Source organism: Mercurialis annua, linkage group LG6, assembly GCF_937616625.2.
Source record: "Mercurialis annua linkage group LG6, ddMerAnnu1.2, whole genome shotgun sequence".
Lineage (NCBI taxonomy): Eukaryota > Viridiplantae > Streptophyta > Magnoliopsida > Malpighiales > Euphorbiaceae > Mercurialis > Mercurialis annua.
In genome coordinates this window covers 35,074,882-35,081,143 of record NC_065575.1, presented here as the reverse complement: position 1 = coordinate 35,081,143, position 6,262 = coordinate 35,074,882, and the positions used below count along the sequence as shown (strand labels likewise).

Below are 6,262 nucleotides of genomic sequence, written 5' to 3'. Positions count from 1 at the left end.
CATGCACATAGGTCAGCCAATTATTAATTTTTGCAGGTAAAAGATTTACAAAGTGGAGAAACTTATTAACAGTTGCATTGCATGACAGCCTATTTTTTGAATCACTAGACCTCATATTATAAACAATGAGCCTTTCGGTTACGTCCTCTTGTGCAGCTCCAACTTTTCTCAACTCAATCACAATACTTCTAGACCTATGAATATAAGTAGATAAGAATCCACTAACCTCTTTTTAAAACTTTATACATTTCAATGCCCCTGAGATTAAGGGTCGATCAATGTCGGGAATAAAAATGAAAATCGAAATAAAAATAGGAAGTAATCACAACAAAAATGACTGATTTTACATGTAATATGGTTGAGTAGGAAGTAGGAATGAAGAAAAAGATTAAGTTGACTTTCATGGGAACAATGAAAATGGGTGATTTCCAATTATGGAAAATTCCACTATTATTTTCATGTAATTAATTCTAAGTAAAGATAAATGTTGAAAATCATAATCGTTTCCGTCGATATTTATTGAACCAAACGAAATCAAAACTCCATGGAATGAGGCATACGGATCTGCTATTATCAATAGACAACAAACGATCATGATAAAATCTCGCATCTCTAAAAGCGAGATTTTTCTGCGTTAAGGAGAAAATTATGCAGACATCCTATAGATTATGGTTAGAATAATTGCAAGGCAAAAAATGGGCCACGAAGTAATCTATGAATTGTTATTTTCAAAAAAAAAGTAATCTATGAATTGCTAGACCATCTGAATCATATGGATGCAATACAAACTTATGATGTGGGGCGGCAGTATACTAAGTTAAGCAATTGTGCATAATAAGTTGGAAAAAGGACACAACTTTTAGACTAAAGTATGAGTTCTTTTCAAGCAAATGTCAACCCATCTATTCAAAAATATTATAAGCCACTCTAGCAGTGTATTCCAGGTGCAGATTATCCAATAATCTCACCATATATTGGCCCCAATAATACCAAAAGTTTGGAAACAGCCAATCAAATCACTTTACCTATTATGGCAAGCCCCATCCAAGAGTTCCAAACGTTAAACCAACCAGAAATTAGAATGCTACAATAATTAGATTGGTAAAACATGATCGTTATAGGGAACAACCACACCGATATTTGCCCATTAGCTTTTTCAAGTATCACTGCAAGCCTGCATAAGCACTATTAAATTTCATATAGTCAAAAGAAACCCAACAATGTCTCTTCCAATTCCGTCTAAGCAAATAATTCTGCAAGAAATGAAAGTTGGTCACTAGGATAAAATGTATTCACGAGTACAAGCGATCAGCGTCAATAATCAGACTCACAAAGTTGGTGTATGTCTCCAATAGCAACTTAATGCAATGAACATTCCCTGTAGAAGTTGACAAATAATGAGATATACCAAAAAAGGAGAAGAGACAAACAAAGGAATTACTCCAAGAATAATAGTGTTCATTTCGTACCAATATCTGAAAAAACCAAAAAGGAATGCAGCTCAGAAAACCTTTAGCATAATGGACCAACACCTAAACATTAATAATGATGTCCATTCTCTGGTCACTCTATAAAACAATGATGTTCATTCTCTAGTCACTCTGTAAAACAGCGGCCAATCAAATTTCCTAATGGAGATGAAAGATCAATTATTATCACATTTCTCGTTTGATAATTATGACAATCTGGCTTAGTCAAATTCTGAATACAGAGTCCTATTAGTGCTCGGGAAGAAAACAAAATGAATGTACAAGCAAATAAGCCATTAGCCATTCCAATTGCTTACCTTGAATCCCTTAAGGGTTCTAGACCCATTGTGATATCGAGATCACAAACTAGTGATCATTTCAGCAACTAAATTACTTAGTTTTCACATCATAGTTTTCAAGAATCAAATACTACCAGCATCCCAAAATTAATATCTGTCCAACAACAAAACCCATGGAAGATCGCATAACATCAATAGTAAAGAAGGGTCCAATAAGCCATTAGCCGTTCCAATCTCTTAGCTCGCAACCCTAAAGGGTTCTAGGCCCATTATGATATCAATGTCACAAAACTGTGATAATTTCAGCAACTTTAGCCACTGAAATAGAGTGATTACACATTATCCATTGTTATATGACAATCACTCAAATATAAACTATACCCTATTGAACTCACTTTAAAGTCGAAAAACAGTCTCAATACATGAATTTTACAGGTCAAAAACAGATAAAAGAAACAATGCAAATAACTAACTCACATTTTATGACATATAAAATAAACATTTAACAGGTAACTAAAATGTAAATAAGAATGGATCAGCAATGAAGATTTTGATCAAGGCAGGACGAAAAAAAGGCGGCAAGCAATCGATGACTTAATATAGGGCGAATTCTAGACATAACATTCAATAATAGAATGAAGCCCACGCCTTTTAAGTTCAACCCTAAAGAAAAAATACAACTTTTTAATTTGTTATCGGAGAGGTTGCGATAGTCAAATTGCAATTACTCAGACAAAGACAAGGGGCCCTCTCCTTTTAGTTCCGGCTACATCTATAGCTAAACCGCCATTAATCTTCCTGCTCAAACCTTTTACTGTAATTACATCATTTCCATTCTTATATTTACGCAATAAAATAACTGAACAGATTCAATCAGTGAGAAAAAGAATACTACCGATTTTGAATCGAAGAATGTAATGCAAAGAGGGATATTGCTGAGCTTAAGTTGAATTATAAATCTCTTTGCAGTAGTGATTTGGAGAGACGGTAGCGGAGGCCATTTTAATGTGCCTGTCCATTATTAGGGTTTAAGACTGTACTTCGAATGACATGCTACGACGTTTTATGAAACGTCGAAGGCGGAATTTTTTTCCTTTTTTTTCAAACAATTTATTTTTTTAAAATCCGGTTAGAAAATACAAAATAAATTAAAATATCTAAAATTTTGATAAGATTAACAAAAATATCTTAATAAAAATTATATTAATAGAATTGTGTATTTATGATTTATACTTCTAGCTATACCTAAATTATAAAAATAAAAAATTGATTAATAAAGTATATTTTAATTAATTTTTTAACTCCATAATAAAAATAAATAGTTTACAGTTAATTTAAAAATTGAATGGTAACGTAGTGATAACGTCTCTTATGTGTGAAGCAACCTCACTAGAAAAGACTATCGCTAAGTCAAGCGAACGAGCGCCCTATGGCCTAGATATCAGAGGGAAAACAGGTATTCCGGTCAGTGTTATCCCGGATATGGTTGAAAGTCGTCTTAAACAAACACTATAGTACCGAGATATAAAGAATAGCTCGAGTAGGGGAACCAGACCAACTAAGATATTTAGCCCGACTTTATGGAGGGATGAAGAGGCATTGCCCGGACATCACGTGAACCTAACAAATTTTTAGGGGCCACAGGAGATTCCCTGACAACACAAAAAGAATGTCCCCATCGCAATGCGCACCTAACAGACCGCTCTAGACATATTAGAACTGGCCACCTCAACATGAAGAGTGGAGACTAAAAGAAGAAGAAATAAGGACATCACACAAGGTTTGCGCGGGTGATGCTATAAAAGCCACCTTATGTGCAAACCTAAGGTGTTTATTCCTTTTCACTCAATTCTCACTTCTTCTTTCCCTACTGAATACGATTAGACCATCGGAGCGGACATCCGGTGAACCCCCATTGGTGTTCATCTAACCTTTGTTTCATGGTGTTCAAGTACCCCAGAGCTCGACGCCCGTTGATGATCTATCACTTGGCGTCGTCTATGAGAAACTTATTTTCAAATTTTGTGGAGTTCTGTTTTCTGGTTTCCCTTGTGGGTATGGAAGGTGATGATCGAGTGGTTGACGGCGTGAACCTGTCGGTTTCCACTGTAGGAGATGTTATAAGGGTTGTAACAGATGGAATTGGGGTGACCATTAAGATGAGGTAGTGGACACAGGGTTGCCAAGAGTGATTGGATTAACTCCACCGGCGAATACCCAAGTCGGGAATTCTCGAGCAACATGGAGTAACTCATTGTTTATTCCCATGTACAGTTTACATGGGTACCCCAAAGTGAACGTTTTGACTCTAGATCTGAATCAACCGGCGATGCAAATGCCAAACTCACAAATACCACAAAGTTTCTTACACAACACGCTACCTCTTACCCAACTCTCTTTCCCGGTTGATACAATAGCAATGGCAACCACGCCTGCCGATGTAAGTCGTTCGGCGATTGTTCATCTTACGGTGATGCAAGTCTACTAAATCGCTTGAAATACATACTAACACATTGATCGCATTTTCAACAAGCTGGGGTACAAAAACTTCAGTTCTATTTGAATCCTACAATTCAACTTTTTTTTTCTTTCATATTTATCACCCCAAGCATAAAATGTGAGATGTGCACAAGGGAATAATATGATGAGATGTGCACAAAGGAATATATATCTAAACCAAACGAGGCCTAAAATCAATGATTAATAAGTTATCAAGAAATCCGAATTAGTCAATGAGAAGATATTTATCTAAATTATAAAGATAAACAAAAATAAAATACAGATATTTAGCTATTTTTTTTCAAATTCAAATAAGTAACTCTTTTTGACAGCAAATAATGTGAAACTAATTCTTCTTGAAATTTGAATACGAATTTTGCCAGATGTTATAGTTATTTGACTTTCCCTCTTCTTTTTGTTTTCACTTTCCCTCTATTCTTCTTGCTGTATTTGCATTTTCTATTCTTCACCATTTGCTTCTACTGCAACACCCATAGCATATTTTAAAGAAATTAAACATCTTATTACAAAGATCACCTCTCATTATTTGATACCGTATCGTTGCCGCCACAAAGGCCAACAACTAATGCTCATCAGATCTACGTACGACTACTAAGGTGAGTTTTAAGCTGTTCTTGGATCAAAATTGCTATTAGCATTTTTATATGAGCGAAAACTAATTTTTTGTGATATTCAATTCTTCTTGTTTTCGTGATATTCAATTATTCTTACTTTGTTATAAATGAAAACTTCTGCGCCTGAGCAATGTTCCATCTTAGTGCATTGGAGTTGTATTACTGGTGATGTATGTATAACTTAAGAATAAAAGGTACTTTCTTTTGTTCTATATTTCTCCTATTTCACTCAACAGTGTTCATGTGCTTTCATTAGCCTGTTGATTGAGGAGACTAAGAAGTACCTTACTGGTTGTTTGCCAACATCTTGTATGGCTATCATGCATTTGTTTTAGTCCCATAAGCCTATTCAAGCTTAATTTCTCATCTCTTTCTGTTTCCTCTTTCGCTTGCATTTGCAACTTAGTGTCATATGACTCTTTAGCATTTGAATACTTGAGAAATTGTATTGTTGTTGGGTAAGTTTGGTGAATGGTATTTAGATAGGATTGTGCTTCGAACTACAGTTGTAGGTTAGAAATGTTAGAACGATAAGTTTTGGGGTTGAATTTGAGGAGAAAAATACTGGATTTTTGCGGTTGAATTTGCAAATACCATAACATTTTTATATTTAGTTTCATTAGGAGTAAGGAGCATAGATTATCACATTTAGATTGCAGTGGGAGCAAAAAGCATAGATTATCACTTTTATAATTATCTTAAGCATCATAAAATTGGTTGATTTACATCACACTAACTGAAAATAAAAATTATCGAGTCTTTTTTATATTCTGAAAAACTGATTACACTCATGGATATTGAAAGAATATGATATGGTGGTTGACATATGATTTGCAACTGGGTTATTATTTCTTTTTGTTTTTAGATACCAACTTTTGAATTGTACCAATCGATTGACTTTATTAAAGGATTCTTACCACAAGGGTCAGAGGTACATTTTGTTTCATAGTTTTACCAATCTATCAATGCATTCAAACTGTTCATATTTGTTCACGATGATGATATTGGCTCGGTTTAAATTCAAATAAGTAACTCTTTGATTCGAATTCAAATAAGTAACCAATAGTTATCTATTTAACTCAAATTCAAATAAGTAACTCTTTCTGGTAGAAAATAATTTAAAACTAATTCTTCTTTAAATTTGATTTAAATTTGCAAATAAATATAAAACAAATTCAAATATGTAATTGAATATTCTTAAAAATTGCTTGTTGACAGCAAATTTTAAACAAATAACCCTCAAACTAATTCTTCTCGCTTATGTTATGACAACAAATATGGAGAATGATTTGTCATCTACAATGGAAAAGGAGAACATCGATGATTTCTACGTTAACTCTTATTTTGATGATACATCTAT

At 34.0% G+C, this 6,262-nt stretch overlaps 1 long non-coding RNA gene across 1 annotated transcript; it reads right to left on the bottom strand.

Moving 5' to 3' along the window:
* On the bottom strand, positions 1-2,853 carry LOC126685669 (uncharacterized). Its single transcript, XR_007643712.2, has 2 exons — positions 1,332-2,853; positions 1-1,253 (listed from the first exon to the last, which is right to left on the bottom strand). It is a non-coding gene; the product is annotated as an uncharacterized LOC126685669 (long non-coding RNA).
* Positions 2,854-6,262: the final 3,409 nt, after the last annotated feature.